Genomic DNA, 22,215 nt, shown 5'->3' with positions numbered 1-22,215 from the left:
CACCTACAATTGCAAGATTTTGTATCACCCCGGTATGCTCAACGAGGCCCCAGGCGCCCTATCCCGAGGTACATGTGCCAGCGCACAGGTAGACCGACTCCGGACCCTGCACGACAGTCTTTGTCACCCGGGAGTCACACGGTTGTACCATTTCATAAAGGCCCGCAATCTGCCTTACTCCGTCGAGGAAGTAAGGACAGTCACCAGGGACTGCCAGGTCTGTGCGGAGTGCAAGCCGCACTTCTACCGGCCAGATCGTGCGTGCCAGGTGAAGGCTTCCCGTCCCTATGAACGCCTCAGTGTGGATTTCAAAGGGCCCCTACCCTCCACCGACCGTAACACGTATTTTCTCAGTGTGGTCGATGAGTACTCCAGATTCCCCTTCGCCATCCTATGCCCCGACATGGCGTCGGCCTGTTGCTGATTTTGCCTTAGTTCAATTGCTCTGTTTTATTACCTTTGCTCTTGAGTCGCCAGGTATCTTTATGATACCGCCACGAGGTTCAAGTCCGAGTAATGATCAATAATCCAATACACCGATTAGTAAGATTTAAATCAAAGCACATTTATTATACACAGTAATCGCTACTCATGCACAAATTCTACGTTTAAGCTACTTCTATAACTAATAGGCCTATACTTAACTTGGAACTGGCCCACCAGGTCAGGGAAACAAATGGCCTTTCGTTCGGGTCCTGAGCCTGCGGGATTCGAAGTTGGTACCGATTGGGAGCTAGTAGCGCCTATCTCGTAGCGAGCGTTGAATTAAGACTTACGAGTTCGATGATCACTGGAGTCACTGCACCGGTCACGGTCAATGTTGGTTCGTTGTTGCTGGGTGACCCGGGCAGGACGAAGAGCGCGAAGAGGTGGAGAAGAAGAGAGCGATTTGAACTTGGGGCTCAATTCTTACAGTCCCCTTTCGGGGCAGACCCTGTACCTGGTCCCAAGTGATTGAACTTTGTCCCAATCGCTTGGTTCGATTTTCTCCAATGCTGGAGCGGTTCCCTGATCGATGGGCGGTCTTGAGGTGCTCGTTCACCTCCTTTTGTGTAGGCTCCTGCTAGCGCCGAAGAGTCTGGTTTTGCTTTGTGTGTCTAAATGTTGCTTATTGTTCCTGGCAATTGCTCATTAGTATGCAGATGGCTGTTGTTTTGTTGTGCTGATGGTTGCTGGTATCGATATTGTCTGGCCTTTCCAGAGGTAAATACACAGCCAACCTGCAGCTGCTGGTTTTTGTCTTGTTGGCTGACTTTCCCATCAGCCTTTGCCGTTCGCCATTTTGAATCGGGAGTTGGCCATTTTAAGTGGCTACACACCCTCCTTGTGATCCTAACGCGAAGCGTGAAGGATCACATAACTATGTTGCTTTCCATTCGCTGACCTGGGGGGTGCACTTTCTTTATGGCCTCTGCACTGACCATAACTAGGCAAACATTTTAACTGACAATTCTAAGGGCGCAATGTCAAACAGGGACATGCATTACAAAACAATAAACTGGGAACCTCTAACTATTCTGAATACACTACACTCACTTAAACATTTCATTATCCTGACTTCCTCAACCATACAACAAAATCATAGCAGTTTATACACCGTTTTCCTGGCTTGGCAGTCAAGCTCAGGATTGTACAATTTGCTCATGAACAGTTCTTTACATTTCTTTATTTACAATAAAACGCAAGTGAATGCTCTTTATTATAGGTCGCGGGGGTTGGGGGTCTGGTCATATCCGAAAATAGGGGATCTGATCCTATATACCGGGGTTTGAGCACGGTAGGCTCTCCTTTTCCATTTTCTTAGACGCATAGTCTGCACAATGCAGCAGAGTATCGCTAATACTAGTAAGGTTTCTATTACATATGATAGAGAGTACCTGGCACACCAAGATGATGTGGTGTCGCTGGTGACTGGGCTCTGGGTACTGTGGGGAAGTGAAACATTAACGGCTGGGGGGCTTGAAGTCATGGGGTTCGCGTTCACTCGCAACCAAATGTCCATTATCATGAGGGTGATCCATGTTGAGGAAGTCCTCATGGCTGTTTTCTTTTCTTTCCTTTTCTTCTCCGGTCCTGGAGCTTCTGGAGTTCTGTGGAAACAAGCATAGTGTCTGTAACTATCTTGGTTTAACATCTCGTACGATAGCCTGTCTGTCCTTTAGTGCCAATTACTCCCTTTATAATTGGTCACTATGTGTGACTCCCTCATTTTCTTTTTAAAAAAACGAATTTTAGGACAAGACACACTTCCCAATAATGAACCAGTGCGAGGCATCTCGCAGACTGCGCAATTTACCATCCAAATGTTTCAGGATGTAAATAGCATGTGGTTGGCAACCTAAGGGTTACCTGAAACAAAACAAAACTTTTTGAACTTAAAGTGCCAAAATGTGGTGCGTATGGGCCGCGACGGGGAAGAGTGGGATGGAATCCCCGGGCAGGACGGCTACCAATGCCGTGTCTCTCCTACCCAAGCGTAGTTGACCAGTGGGGGGTTCCCAGGCAGGGCGGGTCCCAAGCCGTTGCTCCACTGCCTGAGCAACCGACAAGAACGGGCAAGAAATGTAGTCATCGTGGTGGGGCTGCCGTAGTGGTTCTACCTTTGAACCAGAAGAGCAGTTACGAACGGGCATCTGGTACCTGAACAAGTCTCTATAGACAAGCTAGTTCCGCTGAACTAGTGTCTGGCAATAGTGAGTCTCTGTGGGCAAGACCTCAGAGGTTTCGGCCGAAAAGGCGTGGGGCCGTGAAAATGTTTTTCCTGTCGGACATACAACATTTAATAAACTTACAAACAACATAAAACATGCTGCAGGTTCCATCAGAAAGGACACCACTTCTCCCAAGCAGTTCCTTTTAAAACATCATCTGGACACCTCAGTTCTCGGTTGCGAACAGGGTCGCAAAGGGGTTCTCGGTTTGGGAGTCAGACCCAAGGTCGTCATCTTCTCCCGGGTGCCAAACTCTTGAGTGTATCAGGGCTGAAAGGGCTGCATGGTGTGAGGTGGGGTCGCTCTCGTTGTTGCGGACGAGTCGGAACGAGTTAAATCGGTGCCAATGGTTGGTGTCTAGCTGTGTGGGGACAAAATTGGGGTCGTCAGTGTAGTTCGGTGGTCGGTGGTGGTGTTTATTTAGGAAAGTGATCATGAAGGGATCATTCGGATCGTAATCGGAATCGCTGGGTGTGGGTCCTGTTGCATGGGGATAGTAGGGAGGCGTGCTGTGGCTGTCATCCGAGTCACAGTCGCTGTCTCTGCTGCTGCAGTCTGTGGGCGTTCCGGGGTGGAGTGTACATCTCTGGGGTGGAGTTGAGGTCGAGTCCGTGGCTGGGCTGGACGTGTTGGGGATGGTAGGGTTACGTTGGCTGTGGGCGGGGCGTGGTGTGCTGCTTCGAGCGTGACGTGGTGTGCGTGGTTCGACTGTGTTCCATATGCCTTCAGCTGGTTGATATGGAACCACGCAGTCTTACCGTTGGGGTACTTTATTTTATACACGGAAGGGCTTACTTTGTCTGCAATGGAGTACGGACCCGAGTATTTTGGGGACAGGAATGTGCTGGGGTTATATACAGAGAGCATAACTTGCTGTCCTATACTGTACTCAGTCGCATGCACTGTCGTGTCGAAACAAGCCTTGCTCTGATTCTTTCTGATGCCCAATTTTACTGCGGCTGCTAGCTGAGCCGTTTTAACATTTTCAACTAATTGCTCTACTGCTTTCTCGTGTGTGAGGGCCGTCCATTCGGGGCTGGTCAAGTCGAAACCTAATAAATATTCTGTGCCTTTCATGGGGCGTCCGGTCATGAGAGTGTGTGGGGTGTAACCTGCGGAAGTAGAAATTGTGTTACGCAAAAACATCAGCGCAAAAGGGAGGACTGAGTCCCAAGTGGTGTTGTTCTGCTGGACCATTTTTCTGAGGGTGGATTTTAGGGTCCGATTCATGCGCTCCACGATACCACTCGACTGTGGGTGGTATGCGATGTGGAATTTTTGGGTGATGCCAAATACCGTGAGGACGTTCTGCATGACGCGTCGCGTAAAATGGGAGCCTTGGTCGGATTCAATGCTGCGGGGGAGTCCCCATCTTGTAAAGATGTGGTGGGTCAAAATCTTGGCTGTGGTTTTTGCAGTGTTTGTGCGGGCTGGGAATGCTTCCACCCATTTTGTAAATGTGTCAATTACCACAAGTACATATTTATAGCCATTCCTGCAAGGGGGTAATGGTCCTATAAAATCAATCTGGAGGTTAGTCCAGGGGCCATTAACGGGTCGGGTGTGGCTGTGTTGAGCCTTTTTGGCATATCTGTCCGGATTATTCTGCTGCACAGATAAGACAATTCTTGATGTAGTGCTTTACATCTTCCTTTAAATTCGGCCACCAACAAAGCTGCTTGAGATGGGCTGTAGTGGGATCGATTCCCTGATGTTCATGACCGTCATGGAACAAACAAATCAGTTGATTCTTGTCCTGTTCAGGAACCACATAAAGGGTCTCTTTTAACACCACACTGTCATGTGTGGTCAGTGCATTTTTGAACCTCTCATAGGATGTTCGATATTTTCCTTTTACAATCTCCTTGAGATTGCTGTCCTGCTTCTGGGCCTCCACTAGATCCTCGATCTTTGTCTGTGAGACCTGAACTGCACTTACTGGTGCGCTTTCGGGGGGTGTCCATCAATATCCATGCCTGGAACCTGCTTTAGCCAGTGCGTCGGCTTTTACATTTCCAGGGGGAGAGGAACGATGGTGACTGTGAACTTTGATTATCCCAAAAGTCCGGTTCTGGGCTTTCTGTAAAATATGACGGAGCAATGGGGCTGAGGGGAGGGGTTTCCCGTCTGCGGAAACAAATCCTCTTGTTTTCCACAGGGGCAGGAATTCCGTGAGGCTGTTGCAGACATAGAGGCTGTCCGAGTATATGTCTGCTGGGCTGGGGAAGGAATCTGGGTGTTCCACTATATATGCGATGGCCGCGAGCTCTGCTGCCTGTGCGCCTAAGTGGCCTGGTAGTTTGAACGATAGTCCCTCAAGGGCGCGTCCCTGCGCGTCCTCAACATAGATACCGCAACCTGTTATGCGCTTCCCATCCAAGACTTGGAAGATCCATCCACATAGATCTTTATGGGCTCACACGTGTCCGTGTGCTGAGGGCTCTGGGTTGAACTACCTATCTTTCTGGGGGGTGTTTTAGCGATAAAGGGGCCTGTGTTGTGGTGTGGAGAGATAATTTCGCATTCATGGGGGGTTCCGGGGTACTGTAAGTTGTCGGCTAAATAGGTGTGCGTCTTTGTCCTTTTAACAGTGATGTCCCGTCCCTGCAAGAGAAGGGTCCATCTCGCTGCTCTAATCTGGCTTACTGTACCGTCCTTGAGTCAACCGTCCAGTAAATGTTGGGTAGGGGTGTGTTCGGTGAGAATTGGAATGGGGTTCAGTCTGGTAATATATGAAAAATACTGCACTGCCCAAAATACTGCGAGCAGGTGCCTCTCACAGGCTGAAAATCCCTGCTCCACAGTATCTAAAATTCTGGAGGCGTAAGCTACGGGCCTTAACTGGTCGTGCCGTTCCTGGAGGAGCACAGCCGAAAGGGTGCGGTCTGTGGTCGCTACCTCTATGGCGTCAGGGGAAAGCGGGTCTGGAACTTGTAGTGCGGGGGCTGCTATGAGTGCCTGTTTTAAAGAGTCCACAGCATCCGTATGCTGCGGAAGCCATTCCCAGGGGGCTCCTTTCTTTAGGAGGTCTGAGAGGGGTGCTGCCTTGTTGGCGAAACCGTCAATGTGGTTTCGGCAGTATCCAACCAGTCCTAAAAACGACCGGAGGGCTGAAACGTTCTGGGGAAGGGGCAATTTAGCAATCGAGTCAATCCTTTTATGCTCGATCTCGCGTTTACCATGTGTGATAATTGTTCCCAAATATATCACCTTTTCTTTCAAAATCTGGGCCTTTTTGGGGTTGACTTTACAATCGATTGAGTGTAAGAGTTTCTGGAGTTTGGACAGAAGCTCAATGTGCTCTTCCTTGGTGTCTGTCTGCAGTAGTAGGTCGTCTAAATACTGAACCAGACATTCGGGGCGAGAGAATTTGGCTGAACCATTTGCCAGCTGTCGGTGGAAAATGGAGGGGGAGTTGTGGAAGCCTTGTGGCAGGCATGTCCACGTGTACTGCTGTGCTTTAAAGATGAAGGCAAATTTGTACTGGCACGCCTTTGCCAATGGAATGGACCAGAATCCATTACTGACATCCAAAACCGTAAAGAATTGGGAATTGAGTCCCTGCTTGAGCATGGTCTCGGGACTTGTTGCTACTGTGGGGGCTGCTGCGGGGGTGAATTTGTTGAGTTCCCGGTAATCGATGGTCAGTCGACATGATCCATCGGGCTTTCTCACTGGCCAAATCGGGGCATTATTAGTGCAGGCTACTGATCTAAGTACGCCCTGCTCTAATAAGCTTTCTATTACCTTGGAGATTTCCCCCTCTGCCTCTTGGGGAAATCCAATCTGTTTTTGGGGTCTAGGGTCAGGTCCTGTTATTTGTACTGAGCCAGTCATCCGTCCACAGTCGTGCTTGTGGGTCGCGAATGCTGCCCTGTTCTTTTGCAGAACTGCCCTAACCTGCTTGTCCGTACTAAGCGTGGTCGGGTTGAACCAAAATTCGCCTACGGCGCTAATTTTGTTTGTGTACTCTCCTATGTTGAGTGTTGCGGGGGCTCTTGCAGATTTTGCCATCTTCCAGACACACTGGTTGACTGGATCGAATGAAAGATTATGGGAAATCATGAAATCGATTTCCAGAATGTGTTCTGTTGTGTGGGGCAGGTCAACTAAAACTACGGGGTGCTTGGTGGTGATGTTACCGATTTGAATTGGTACAGGGGCTGTGATGTGTCCCTGCTGTGAGTGGCCTGTAAAGCCGCTGAGGGTGATAGTGGCTGTAGTGGGCCACGTGTCCTTTTGGAACGTGGTGGAGGATTTTATTGTGGTGCGGGACCCTCCTGTGTCCCAGAGAAATTCGATGGGCTGTCCCCGAATTTTTGCTGCAACTACCGGTCGTCCGGACCTATCCCAAAGGGTGTCGCAGACCCAACTTGGGGAGCCCGTACACCGTCAGTCCTTTCCGGTCAAGTCCGTCTGATCTGAACGGGCGCTAACGCTATGAATGGGCTCTGTCCTTTTCTTACTCAGAGTGCCCGTCTGCTGGGCTCTCAGTGGCTTTTTAGGGGCATTGCACTCTCTTGCGAAGTGTCCCAACTGTCCACAGTTGTAACACTCCTGTGACTTGGGTGGGGGGGCTGTTCTTTCCTTCATTCACCCATGCGGGGTTCTGGTGTGTTTTTACTGCCTGCATATCTGCTCCGGCCTGCTTTTCCTCGGGATTCTTGACTGCGGGCTTACTTTGTATAGATTGCTCTCAAGCGCGGGACAATCTTTTCACTACCCACTTCTCGTTATGGGCCTCCTCTGAGGGATCATAACTCGCGCAGGCTTTCTGTCCCGCTTCTGTGGCATGGGAGATAAGGGTGCGGGTCCATTTGGCCATGTTGTCTGGGGACAAATGGGCACGGTCTAAGTCTCCAAAGACTGCTGCAAAGTGGATCCACAGGCATCCAGCAAACGCTGTGGGGTGCACGGATTTCTTTTGCCTACATTTGTTGAGGCCATCTACGGGGTCACCCCGGTTATACCCGATCGCATCCAGGATCGCGCTATGCATTTCTGCAAGGGTGCCTCCTCCTACATTCTGTGTGTCGGGAAGGGCTGCTGCTACTGAAGGGTCTAAACTTAAAACTGTGAGCTTTACATGCTCTCGCTCATCCAGGCCGTACATGGTCGCCTGATGCTTAACTGTGGCAAAGAAATGGTGGGGGTCTGAGGTGGGGAGGAACGGTGTGATCTTATCGCACGCGTCCCGTAATTGGGTCACTGTTAAGGGGGTGGAGTATAGAAATTCCGCATCGTCCGATGTGGCTGTGCGGTGGGTGGTTACTAGGTTCATTGGAGCTTGAACGATCTGCTGTGTGGGGGGTTGGGGCGCTTTCCTCTTTTGTGGCTTTCCCTGCACACATGTTCCCTGAACATATCTCTGCGCTGTTTTGTTCAATTCTTCCCAATCAGGGCCGTCTTCCTGATCTAATTTTTCTCCAAAGGTTTCCTGGAAACCTTTCTGAACTGAAAGCAGCGATTGCAGCTCTGCAATCTGCTTCTGGCACTTTGCGTGATCTAGCGTGCTTTGTCTTTGTTCTGTGGTGGCAGCATGGAGTGCTCTTAATGCTGCCTTGAGATCACTACACTGTTTCTGTAACGCTTCTACCTGCTTTTCCATTTCTTCACGTGCCAGGACTGAACGTTGTGTGTCCTGATAGGCCTTTTCGTATTGAGACTGGAAGCTGCTTAAGTGCGCCAGACAAGACTGGTGTGCCCTTTTGGCATCCTCCACCTCTCCATCTTTTGCTGCCAACTTCCTTCTCAATTCCAAATTTTCTACCTCGCTTACATCGACCTTACTCATTCGATGTATGCCCTCAAACTTCTTTCCGGAGTGTCCTAATGACCTCCTCTGTGCCTCGCAATTGTGCCAAGCAGGACACGATTGCCATCGGCTTGCGAGCTTTCCCTCAGCTCTTTTTGTGGATCTCGCTCAGGTTCTCCCACCAAGTATGTCCTATACTCCCGGGGCCTGATTCGTCGTTGTCACAGAATTCATTCCAAAGGGGCCATCCTTTCCCTTTGAGATATTTCCTGATCTCTTCCTCCCAAATGGGACATTGTCCCACTCTGTTGCTGCTGGTCGCTGCGACCGCAAATTCCTCTGGGTTCATTAGGCGCTGCATTGCCATCTTTCCTATCCGAATGCTGCTCTTCAAATTTGGGACAGGGGTTTTAATCCGAATGCTGCTCTTCAAATTTGGGACAGGGGTATTAAGGCGGTGCTGTAAATACGGGTACGGCTTTCGCTACTTTCCGATATACAAATTTCCGACAGTTTTGTCGCAACAAAAAAATCTATCAGTTTTACCTTATAACCCTGTTAGTTACGCATGCATACACACACTTCCGAATTATGAGTATTGATCAGAACTGCTTGAACACTTGTGGTTTTCTGTTTCCAATTGGATCTCTAATTCAAATTCTGGGTTCTCCCGGAGTGGTTTCTCACTTCTAGATCGGGTCCCGTCAGGATGTCGCCAAATAATGCTGCTGATTTTGCCTTAGTTCAATTGCTCTGTTTTATTACCTTTGCTATTGAGTCGCCAGGTATCTTTATGATACCGCCACGTGGTTCAAGTCCGAGTAATGATCAATACACCGATTAGTAAGATTTAAATCAAAGCACATTTATTATACACAGTAATCACTACTCATGCACAAATTCTACGTTTAAGCTACTTCTACAACTAACAGGCCTATACTTAACTTGGAACTGGCCCACCAGGTCAGGGAAACAAATGGCCTTTCGTTCGGGTTCTGAGCCTGCGGGATTCAAAGTTGGTACCGATTGGTAGCTAGGAGCGCCTATCTCGTAGCGAGCGTTGAATTAAGACTTATGAGTTCGATGATCACTGGAGTCACTGCACCGGTCACGGTCAATGTTGGTTCATTGTTGCTGGGTGACCCGGGCAGGACGAAGAGCGCGAAGAGGTGGAGAAGAAGAGAGCGATTTGAACTTGGGGCTCAATTCTTATAGTCCCCAGGGGCTTCCCGTCTTTCGGGGCGGACCCTGTACCTGGTCCCAAGTGATTGGACTTTGTCCCAATCGCTTGGTTCGATTTTCTCCAATGCTGGAGCAGTTCCCTGATCGATGGGTGGTCTTGAGGTGCTCGTTTACCTCCTTTTGTGTAGGATCCTGCTGGCGCCGAAGAGTCTGGTTTTGCTTTGTGTGTCTAAATGTTGCTTATTGTTCCCGGGGATTGCTCATTAGTATGCAGATGGCTGTTGTTTTGTTATGCTGATGGTTGCTGGTATCGATATTGTCTGGCCTTTCCAGAGGTAAATACACAGCCAACCTGCAGCAGCTGGTTTTTGCCTTGTTGGCTGACTTTCCCATCAGCCTTTGCCGTTCGCCATTTTGAATCGGGAGTTGGCCATTTTAAGTGGCTACATACCACCGTCATCAAAGCCCTTAATACAATCTTCGCTCTGTTCTGTTTCCCCGCCTACACCCACAGTGACAGGGGATCTCTCCTTCATGAGAGATGAGCTGCGTCAGTTCCTGCTCAGCAGGGGTATCGCCTCCAGCAGAACGACAAGCTACAACGCCCGGGGAAACAGACAGGTAGAGAGGGAGAATGGGACGGTATGGAGGGCCGTCCAACTGGCCCTACGGTCCAGGAACCTCCTGGCCTCCCGCTGGCTGGAGGTCCTCCCTGATGCACTACACTCCATTCGGTCACTACTGTGCACCGCCACTAACAACACACCCCATGAAGTCCACATCCGGGGTGTCGCTCCCGACTTGGCTTGTAGCTCCAGGACCCGTGCTGCTCCGTAGGCATGTCCAACTCCACAAGGCGGACCCGTTGGTGGAAAGGGTGCAATTGCTCCATGCAAACTCCCAGTATGCCTACGTGGCGTTCCCCGATGGCCACCAGGATACTGTCTCCCTCAGGGACCTGGCACCAGCAGGTCACACACACACACAGCCCTCCGGCCCGGCACCACCCTCCCCTTCCCCGGCGCTCCCAGCAGCAACTCCCCCGGGACCATCCGTCCTTCCCCTGCCCACGCTCGAGGATGAAGAGGATTTCAGCATGCTCCCGGAGGCTCCGGACATCAGACCAGCATCGGCATCTCCGCCACCACTACGTCTCTCCCAGCGGCACATCAAGGCCCCGGACCGGTTAAACCTCTAACTGGTCCACTGGACTTCAAAAGACATTTTTGTTTTCCTCTCTATCAAAAATTGTAATTGTAAATATAAAAAAGAAAACCATTTGTTGTGTATAGTTCTCCACCACCCCCGCCGGACTCAATTTTAACAGGGGTGAATGTGGTAAACCACAGTTGTACCTCTATTAGGTGATGTATGGTAGGACCTGTACTACAGGTACGTTGGTAGTCCCTGCCTGCTGGCTCCGCCCAGTAGGCGGAGTATAAATATGTGTGTCCTCCATGCTGCAGCCATTTCGCCAGCTGCTGTGGGAGACCACACATCTTAGAGCAATAAAGCCTCAGTTGTACCCAACTCAAGTCTTTGTGCAATTGATCGTGCATCATGCTGCTAGCTCGTGAGACTGACAAATCTTAACTGTTTGTTCCAAAGACAGCTCCAATTTCCTCAGCAACTGATCCTTCAGCTTATTTTCAACTACACCAAACACAATCTGGTCCAAATCATAGAAGATTCCACCGCAGAAAAATTACAGGTTTTAGCTTTTAACTTTAAAACAGTGATGAAATGATCTATGGACTCTTCTGTCTTCTGTAAATCTGATTTGAACACAAAACACTCATAAATGTCATTCATTTTGGTGGTGTAATGTGCATCTATTCTTTGAATTACTTTGTTAAAATCTTTACTATTTTCATTGTTTGCAAATTTAAACATATTAAACACAGCAATTGGTTCGGGCCCTTCTGCTGTTAGGAACATCGCCACCTTACTCAAATCTGATTGATCTAAATTTACTGCAGAAAGTGAAAGATTAAATTGTTGTTTAAACACACGCCAGTTCCTGTCCACATTACCATGAAATCTGAGACTCATTGATGGCTTCAACAATTCCATGTTGTTAATTCCAGCAGTCTGCAAAATCTTCAAATCCCTGTGGACCTTGTGGCAGGTTTTTTCAGTGTTTAATGCCATCCAGCCCTGGTACTACGTAATGTTCTTGTTGGGTGGCTTGATTTATATTACAAGAACACTGGCAGCTAGATTTATTAACATTAACTATGGGTCAACTATATACAAAACAACAAACGAATAACAGTATGATCATGCACAAGCAACCTCTCTCTTCCACTCTCCAGGCAGTCTGAGGTCACCTGACTCTAACATTCACATAAATACTAATGAGACTCCCAGTGGTCAGTCGGTGAATTACAACACAATCATGATATCATTTCAGTAGTGGTGCCGATGGACACAGAGAAGGTGCGTAGAGTGGGAGTATCTGCTGGAGGTGTTGGGGCAGTTCTGGTTCAGACAGGGGTTTGTGGACTGGGTCCAGTTGTTGTACAAGGCACCAGTTGCAAATGTGCAGACAAACCAAGTGAATTTGGGTATTTTGGGCTGCATCGGGGGATGAGGCAGGGGTGCCCAGTCTCCCCGTTGCTTTTCGCCTTGGCTATAGAGCCGCTGGCAATGGCGCTTAGGGTGTCGACGGACTGGAGAGGGATTAAGCGGGGCGGGTGTCTAGCACAGGGTATCATTGTATGAGAACGACCTATTATTACACATTTCAGACCCGTTGGGCAGTATCGGGATTTTGGAGGAATTTGGCAGGTTGTCGGGATACAAGTTGAATATGGGAAAGAAGGAGGTATTCCTGATTGAGACTAGAGAGCCGGAGAGGAGGTTAAGGGAACTGCTGTTCAGGGTGATGGAGGTGAGATTTAGATGCTTGGGTATCCAGGTGACTCGGGATTGGGCGCAGCTGCGCAAGTTGAACCTGACTCGGCTGGTGGAGGCAGATGGAAGGGGATTTCAAGAGGTGGGATGCGTTACCGCTGGCAGGACGGGTGCAGACGGTAAAAAGGATGGTGCTGCCAAGGTTCCTGTTCGTGTTTCAGAGCCTTCCAATTTTCATCCTGAAGTAGTTTTTTAGGAAGGTTAATGCGTTGATCTCTGGGTCTGTCTGGGGTAGGAAAGACCCCGCGGGATAGGAGGGTCTTTCTGGATCAGGGAAAAGGGGGGGGGGGTGTGGCTGGCTCTGCCAAACATGCCGAACTACTACTGGGCGGCGAATATTGCCATGGTTAGGAAATGGGTCGTGGGGAGGGGTCAGCGTGGGGTCGGATGGAGGCGGTATCGTGTCGGGGAACACATTTGAAGGCTATGTTGGCAGTGCCTCTGCCGTTCTCATCGGCCATGTACTCCATGAGCCCAGTGGTAGTGTCGGCCCTGAGAGGCAGTGGAGGCAGCATCTGGGACTGGAGGGTGCCTCCGTGTGGGCGCTGATCTGCGACCACCACAGGGGGTTGGATGTGAGGTTTCGGGGGTGGCGGCAAGCAGGGATTGAGCGATTTGGAGATCTGTTTAAAGGGGTCAAATGTGTGAGGTTGGAGGACCTGGAAGAAGAGTATGAGCTGTCCAAGGGGAACGGTTTTAAGTACCTGCAGGTCCGGGATTTCGTAAGGAGCGATGTGCTGTCCCTTGCTGGACTGCCGCCCCTGGGGTTGCAAGACAAAGTGCTGTTGAGGGACAAGGTTGGGGGAGGAATGTGTCCGATATCTACTAGGTGTTGATGGACTGGGAGGGGGCCCTGGTGGGGGACTTAGAATGCAAGTGGGAGAAGGAGTTGGAAGGGGAGGTGGGGGCTGTTATGTTATGCTGTTTGATTAACATAAGTTGCTACTGACCATAGACGACATTGAAAGACACTCCAGTCCTTGAAGTAAGTTGAAAGGATTTATTCAATAACAACAACTAGATAAATGAGTTTGACACTCTGCTGATCTAACTCTAGTAACTCAGTGATAATGACTAACTGTACAACTGGGATCTAGGCCACATGGGGTGACCCAGCCTGAGATCTAAACTATTCTGGTGCTAATCCTACAGTCCCTGCCAGGAGTGAGAGGGAGGGTCTAGTGTGTGTCTGGTTTTATAATGAGTTGTGTAGTGCCCTCTAGTGGTCGTGCCATAGCCGGGTATTCTGATTAATCCCTTAGTTTCATGACGGTCTACATATCATTACAGGGGCCAAGATGTGGGCAGAGACCCTGCGGAGGATGAATACGTCCTCATCGTGTGCAAGGTTAAGCTTCATCCAGTTTAAGGTAATGCATAGGGAGCATATGATGGTAGCAAGGATGAGTAGGTTCTTTGAGGGGGTAGAGGATAGGTGTGGACGGTGCACAGGGTGGGGCCCGTGACCCATGTCCACATGTTCTGGGCATATCCAAGGGTGAAAGAGGCCAATGTTCTGGCCTTTGCCTCTCTGATAGCCCGGGGACAGATTTTGCTTGGATGACGGGACTCGGAGCCAGCAAAATGCGGGGATGTGAGTAAGCGATTTGCGGAATTCCTGAGGCTGGAGAAGGTCAAGTCCGTCTCGAGGAGGTTGGTGGATGGGTTCACTTACTGGTGGACATTGACACACTCCACCCACTCCACTCCCCCCTGAGCCCATCACCTGCGAAGCACCGTGCTTAATGTGATCCTGTACCCACCCCATTTGGAGGCTGTGTGCATCATCACTAACAGCAATGCCCCCCCCCCCCCCCAACCCACCCCACCCCACAAGGAACCCCCACATCTCACATCCCCCCCTCCTTATTATGTGTTCCCTAAATACAAGCTGCAAATGCCCGCTGTGATCATCATCATCTCTGCAGCCCAATACTGACCCTGCCACAACCAGGTACAATAACCGTCGGGCAGCCCTGCACCCCAGGCTGTACATATTTGCTATGAAGCACACAGACCTTGCCTCCCCCTGTAACTGGGGTACACTATACTTCCAATGATTGATCCTGCTACATGGCTGCTGTTCTTTTATACTGTCTCCTTTCTCTGACTTCAGACTGAGGTCCACATGGCCCCTAGACTGTCTATCATCTGTGACTTCTTTCCATTTCATAGTAAAAATATCTGCACTCTGTCTCCTGTCTGCCATCTCTGAACCTAATGGGAACCTTGATATAGTTCTCATTTCCAAAGAGGACTACGGCCAACACACAATTTCACAAAGCACTGCAGCCCCGACCTGTTCAGTGTTTGTGCAAACCACCTCTAATATTTCATAATAACAAGTCACCACCCCTTAACCTGTCCTCTGCGTTCATCTCCTTCTGGTAATACATGTGTTCGTCCTTAGACACCCTTGTTTGTCTGCATGCCATGCAGTCTGACGACCCTGACCTACATAAGAAATCCAGGTACGACATACGGAAAGCCATCAGGGGCGCCAAAAGACAATACCGGATCAAACTAGAGTCCCAGGCCAATGACACAAACCCAAGACGTCTATGGCAGGGATCACAGGCTACAAAGCAAGGCCAGGCGGAATCTCTGGGGCTGGAGCATCCCTCCCCGATGAACTGAACAAGTTCGATGCCCGCTTTGAACAGTCAGCCTATAGATCAGTGCCACCCGCCGCAACAGCCTTGGACACACCCATATCCACTATTACAGCCTCGGAGGTAAGAGCTGCCTTCTTGAAAGTAAACGTGCGGAAAGTGACGGGCCCCGATGGAGTCCCTGGGCGAGCACTCAGAACCTGCGCTGACCAGCTGGCGAGTGTATTCGCAGATATCTTCAACACCTCACTTCTCCGCTCCGAGGTCCCTACCTGCTTCAAGAAAACCACCATAATACCAATACCAAAGAAGAACAAGGTAGCGTGCCTCAATGACTACCAACCGGTGGCCCTGACATCTGTTACCATGAAATGCTTTGAGCAGCTAGTCATGAGACGGATCAACGTTAGCCTCGCAGATGGTCTCGATCCATTGCAGTTCACCTACTACAGCAACCGATCCACAGCAGATGCTATCTCACTAGCCCTACAATCAACTCTCGAATAAGGACATCTACGTCAGACTGCTGTTCATAGATCACAGTTCTGCCTTCAACACCATTATCCCAACAAAACTAATAACCAAACTCTGCAACCTTGGACTTGACCCCTCCCTGTGCAACTGTATCCTTGACTTCCTCACCAACAGACCTCAATCTGTCAGGATAGATAACTACACCTCCTCCACAATAGTCCTCAACACCAGCGCCCCGCAAGGATGTGTGCTCAGTCCTCTATTGTACTCCCTGTACACACATGACTGTGTGGCGAGATTCAACTCCAATTCAATCTATAAGTTTGCAGATGATACGACTATGGTGGGTCGTATCTCAAACAACGATGAATCAGACTACAGAAGGGAGATAGATCAGTTGGTTGCATGGTGTACTGAAAACAACCTCTCTCTAAATGTTGGAAAGACCAAGGAACTGATCATCAACTTCAGGAAGCGTACTCACGACACACACGCCCGTCTACATCAATGGCTCCGAAGTAGAGATGGTCGATAGCTTTAAGTTCCTGGGGGTCACCATCACAGACAGTCTGGCCTGGTCCACTCACGTTGATGCAACAGTCAAGAAAGCCCAACAACGTCTCTCCTTCCTACTAAAGAAGCTAAAGAAATTCAGCAGGTCTGCATAACCTCTCACAAACTTCTACAGATGTGCCATAGAGAGCATCCTATCCGGCTGTATTACAGCTTGGCATGGCAACTGCTCGGCCCCAGATCGCAAGAAATTGCAGAGTGTGGTGAATTCAGCCCAACGCATCACACAAGCTTGCCATCCTCACATTGATTCTGTCTACATCTCCCGCTGCCTCAGGAAGGCAGACACCATTGTCAAAGACCCCTCACACCCAGGCTTTGCCCTCTTCCAGACCCTTTCATCAGGCAGAAGATACAGAACTCTGAAGACCCGCACATCCAGACATAGGATGGCTTCTTCCCCACAGTTACTAGACTCCTCAATGACTCTCCCTGGGACTGATCTGTTCCCTGTAAGAACACTGTTCACGATGCCCTATGCTGCTCTTGTTTGGCCTTGTTCCGCACTGTAACCAATCACTATTTGTTGATGCACCACTGTCAATGTACCCTGTCAATTATTCTTTTGTCTACTATGTACGTACTGTGTACGTTCCCTTGGCCGCAGAAAAACACTTTTCACTGTACTTCATTTTATGTGACAATAAATATCATCAATCAATCGGGCGGCATGTGGCACAGTGTATAGCACTGGGACTGCTGACTCAGAGGACACGGGTTCAAATCCCGGCCCTGGGTCACTGTCCGTGTGGAGTTTGCACATTCTCCCCATGCCTGTGGGGGTTTCACCCCCACAGCCCAAAGATGTGCAGGTTAGGTGGATTGGCCACACTAAATTGCCCCTTAATTGGAAAAAAAAAATAATTGGGTACTCTAAATTCTTTTTAAAAAATCAATTAATCTTATTGGGATCCACCTTCCCCCTTGGTTTTTCCTCTGCTTTCCATTGTTCATTCTCTTCATCTGCCTCCTAGCCCTTCTGCCTGCCCTTGTGAGCCCTTGCCCTTCCCCTTCCCCCACCCCACTGCTTGCACAGCCCTCCTTCAACATTGTCCCCCTTGACTTCAATCTGCCCACCCCCAACCCATGCTCTCGCAACCCACCCGCCTGTCGAACTTCGGACCTTTGTTGCGGTGGCTGCATGAGTGCCGCAGCACAGTGCTGTCCAGATAAACACTGGTGTGTGTAATCGGGGAGAAGGATACCCCTGTACTCCCCAACCCCAGGTACAGCATTGATCCGAGTTGGTGACATAGGAGAATCCGTGGATCCAGCAGCCCAGCGCTGTCAATGAAGACCAGCTTGGCATAGAGGTGGAGGGCAGGAACTAGCCTGCCCGGACAGACTGATCTCCAGCGCATCAGGAGCAGAGCAGCACTATGGCAGGAAGGCTTTGCATGTTGCACTTACGTCAAAGCCTCTGGTGTCTAGGAACCACCTTGTGCATGCCAGCCTTTATCTCTGGCATGATGCAAGTTTGCAAGACCTCATGGGATTCCGGCTAGCAGCTGTTTTAATGAGCATTCATAGAACCATAGAATCCCTACAAAGTAGAAAGAGGCCATTTGGCCCATTGAGTCTGCAAGGCCCTCTGAAAGAGCCTCCTACCTAGGCCCACTCCCCTGCACTATCCCTGTAACCCCACCTAACTTCCACATCCCTGGACATTAAGGGACAGTTTTAGCATGGCTAATCCACCTAACCTTCACATCTTTGGGCTATGGGAGGAAATCCACGCAGACATGATGAGAATGTGCAAACAGCACATTAAGTGCATGAATTGGACCCGGGTACCTGGCACTGAGGCAGTAGTGCTAACCACTGTGTCACCGTGCCACATTCATTAGATGGAAATTAATACAAATAGTTTTTGCACCACTTGCCAGCAGGAAGAGTAACCCACCATTAACCTGCAATTGGGAGAATTGCAATGGGATTTTATGCTGGCTTGGTTTCTGCATTTTTGACTCCTGCCAAATTCCCCGCGTCCGACTGCCATTAAACACGTCACAGGCAGGTTGGGAGAATTCCGCCCATTAACATGAACTCGATATTTGTCACAGGTGGCAGGCATCAAAAGGAATATGGCCTCGGGCAATGGAAAGATAACACACACAGGAATGTTTGAATGCCTTTGATAGTTCACGTATTTCTATAACTTACTTCATTCTAACGATTTAATTGATAGACTAATCAGGATGTGTAAAATTTAAATGATTGACAGGGGACATGAAAGGAACATTAGGTAATAATAAAACATAACAGGATTTGGAAAAATTATGTAAAAGACTAGTTATTGGGGAAAGGCCTCAGAATTTGATGAGGGCTGATCAGCCAACAATTTCACCATTCAAATGTTTGGTTTTTCTGATTTAAAATTTGCAAGGTTTTTCTATAAGCACTGCTGTTAAGTGTATATTTATTTATTGTCAGTAATAGTTATCACCATATGCTTAATCTGTGAATATCTGTCTTTCTAGGTGGTAGTGGTCGTGGGTTTGGACAGCACCTTCCACTAATATCTAGAAGGGCAAGAACCGCAGATACTGCAACTGGAGGTTCCCCTCTAAGTCACTCACCATCCTGACTTGGAAATATATCGCCGTTCCTTCACTGTCACTGGGACAAAATCCTGGAACTCCCTCCCCAACAGCACAGTGGGTGTACCTACACCTCAAGGACTGCAGCGATTCAAGAAGGCAACGCACCACCACCTTCTGAAGGGCAACTAGAGATGAGCAATAAATGGTGGCCTAACCAGTGACATCCACATCCTGTAAATGAATGAAATAAAAAACTCTGCCTGTAATGCTTGTGAACCTTTATTATTTTGAGGAGTAGCTTGCAAGCAAGAACATCCAATCTTTAATTGTAAATCTTAGATTTGACAATGCAATGATTTTTAAAAAGTTATTCTACATTTTGCACAGTTACTGTAAACTGGTATTCCCCATGTTAGAATAACGTGCAGGACCTTTCCCGATGCATGAGAATTAATTGAAATAACAAAATTATTTGTCCCTGATGACAAGGGCAAGAAGCGAAAAAGGAGCAAAATGTTAAGAGCTACAAAGATATATGTGTTGGAGTAAACATTAAAACGTATAACTGAAATTTCCAACGGTAGGGTTCCAGTATCATCTGTTTGATCTATTCTATGGTGAAATAATTCAAGTAAAAGTGCAATCACATGAAGGAAGTGATGTAACTAGCTGGTGGTTTGTATTCAGCTCTGTGGAACTGGATCGGCCCAGACCGATCAGATATGTACGAGAGTAAGTTTCTCGTTGGCAGCATGTCAGAATCCATGAGGAAAGACAACAGCACCCTCACCTACCGGCAGAAGGGGAAAAGGGAGGAAATTAGAAATTGTTGATCCATTTCACTGTTGAATGTGGACTGTAAATTTCTTTCCAATGTCATTGTCAGTTGGTGATTCATCCTAACCAGACCTGCACTGTACCAGGGAGGAAGAACTCTGGCAGCCTTACACTGCTCAGGAACACAATTGCATATGTAGAAGACAGGGGTGTCCACAGCTGCCTGGACCAGGAGAAGACTTTGACAGAGTATTGCACACCTACATGGTGGATGTGCTCTTCAAAATAGAGTTGGGAGAGAATCTGCAGTTGGATAAAACTGCTCTATAGAAGCACAGCACAGCGTCAATCAATGGGTAGGAATTAGAAAGCTTTCCAATTAAATCTGGAATCAGGCAGGGTTGTCCTCTTTCCCCAGTCCTGTTGTGCGTTGCATAAAATTTTGCTTAGTCCATCAGCAGGGATTCAGGAATAAGAGGAATGAGGACCTCAGGCAGTGCAGACACTCAGGTCTATGCCTTGCTATATACAGATGATGTTACCATTGCTCAGGTCTGCTGTTGCGGCACAGGCTGAACAACATCTGCGACCAGTTTCAACTGGGTTTGGGAGCCGGCTGCATCAAGCTGTGCGTTGACCTTTAGAACGCAAACATCAAGTGTCGCTAATGTGTTGAGGTTCTATCTGCCCCCAGTGTTCCAAAGGATTGTCATGGAAAACTCCAGGTAGTTGGACTGTGCTGCACCACCTATCCCTAATGGAAATATTTATGTGGAGAAGCACCCTTGACCACAAGTTCATCAAGCAGTGGTTTGCATAGAGGCCTTGTGGGAAAAGGAGATGGTGGACCATGTCAGATGCTTCCCTGAGCAGTCTGTCAAAGTCATTTTGCAGAATGCCTCATTGCCAGAACTTTCAAACATGCACCATGACATGGTTTGGCTGGTTGAGAGAAAGGCCATCACTGTCAGATCCTTCCTACATGCCTGAACTGTCATCCGGTCCACACATTGCCCTTGAGGCAGCTGTGGTGGGAAGAGACTATTTTTAAAATTCATTTACGGGATGTGGGTGTCACTGGTTAGGCCAGCATTTATTGCCCATCCCTAGTTGCCCTTCAAAAGGTGGTGGTGAGCTGCCTTCTTGAATTGCTGCAGTCCATGTCCATGCCTTTGTATAATGTGCTGCAAAGGTGTGGAGAGAAATGCAGTAGTTTTTGTTAAGGTTCAGCCTAAGCAGTTCTGTGACGCAGGACACTGCTTCACAGCCTGTTCCCAGGGAACCACACCAAAACAAATATCAACTTCAGCTGGAGAAATATCAACTCAGTAAAAGATGCTCTTTGGTCTGCCGATACTTGCTGGCCTTCACGTGCAGAGTTGTTCCAGACCGAGCGTTACAAAGTGGCACATTCCAAAGTCCAGGACCACGTGCTGAGTGATGCACTAAAGCTGGGGGCAGCTGCCGCGGATGCGCAATGGGGAACGGTTGCTGTCTAAGACCTTCCAGCCATAGCGCACCAAGGGGCTGGGAATTGTACAGACCCCCCTCAGGGCTGTATGACTCACATTGAATGTATGTAGTGAATATTACATGTATCACAACTGTATTAAAGCACCTAAGAGTGTAACATGATCTATGTATACAACTTGAATATCATTGGACTTTCTTTCAAGGTCATTTTGAAAAGTCTGTGCAACATGATCCATGTGGAAAACTGTTACTGCACTTTCTGTGATGGCCATTTAGAAATATTTGGCAATGTTCTTTCAGATATTTTAAGAATAAAGTATATTCTATGCAAAGAAAACCTATCAAGTGGCTTGTTACAAGATGTAAATGTTTAGTCCTTGTAATGAAATCCAAGAAAACTATAACATTTTAAAGAAAAATGCAGCCAAAGAATAAAGACTGATTATAAAAAAAATTCTAGTTAACATTTTTGAATATTCTAAAATAAAATGGTTCAATTTCTACTTCACCAAATGTGATATTTATGAAAACGGTTACGGATACATATTCTTTGTAATCTTGCTGATGGTGAGGAGTACTTTGCATTCAGCAATGTCATGTAGTGCTGTTCACTAATTAGCACAAGACTAAATGTTCCACTGAGTTTTATTCAGATCCCATAGGGATAACTTCAGTTGTTTACACGAACCAGGCTGGGGCATATGTTACCATATCTGATGAGCTGTTTTTCATTTTTACTGCATGTGATTAAGTCATCTGCTTTTTTAATCACATGGTTAACTCGGCTAACTCAACAATTTCAAACACCTGTTCAAGTATTAAATGAAGGGAGATGTTTTGTAATGAAATTGAAGAAGAGTGGGTTTAACAGCTCAATCATTTTAGTTTGAAAGGTGAAAGGTTCCCTCCATGTTAAAAAATCATTAGCATTGTTTATCCCATATGGTGTGCAGTGTTGAAAATTGTTCTGGATTGAGGAAAATGTTTCATATTCACAATGTCATCTATCGGTGCATTAGTTCCAGTATTTTCTAGGAGTAACTGGCAAGTGCACATGTTGTTATCTTGTAAATTTCAATAACCTCAAAAGGACACTGTCTTCACCATATAGTGCAAAGCTCTTTTTTGGTTGAGAGATAAATTCTGGCTCGGACAATGAGGAGAATACCCCTGCTCTTCAAATAAGAGTCAGGGGACAG

At 48.1% G+C, this 22,215-nt stretch overlaps 1 long non-coding RNA gene across 1 annotated transcript in view; it reads left to right on the top strand.

The window, feature by feature from the left end:
• LOC140408623 (uncharacterized) overlaps positions 1 to 21,449 on the top strand; it is a 184,193-nt gene extending 162,744 nt beyond the window's left edge. Inside the window, exons 2-3 of the long non-coding RNA XR_011940155.1 lie at positions 13,855 to 13,934; positions 18,704 to 21,449. This is a non-coding gene — a long non-coding RNA (uncharacterized lncRNA). The remainder of the gene's footprint in view (positions 1 to 13,854; positions 13,935 to 18,703) is intronic.
• Positions 21,450 to 22,215: the final 766 nt, after the last annotated feature.

This window comes from Scyliorhinus torazame, chromosome 3, assembly GCF_047496885.1.
Source record: "Scyliorhinus torazame isolate Kashiwa2021f chromosome 3, sScyTor2.1, whole genome shotgun sequence".
Taxonomy (NCBI): domain Eukaryota; kingdom Metazoa; phylum Chordata; class Chondrichthyes; order Carcharhiniformes; family Scyliorhinidae; genus Scyliorhinus; species Scyliorhinus torazame.
Note: the sequence above shows the minus strand (reverse complement) of the source record. Positions and strands in the feature narration are given on the sequence as shown.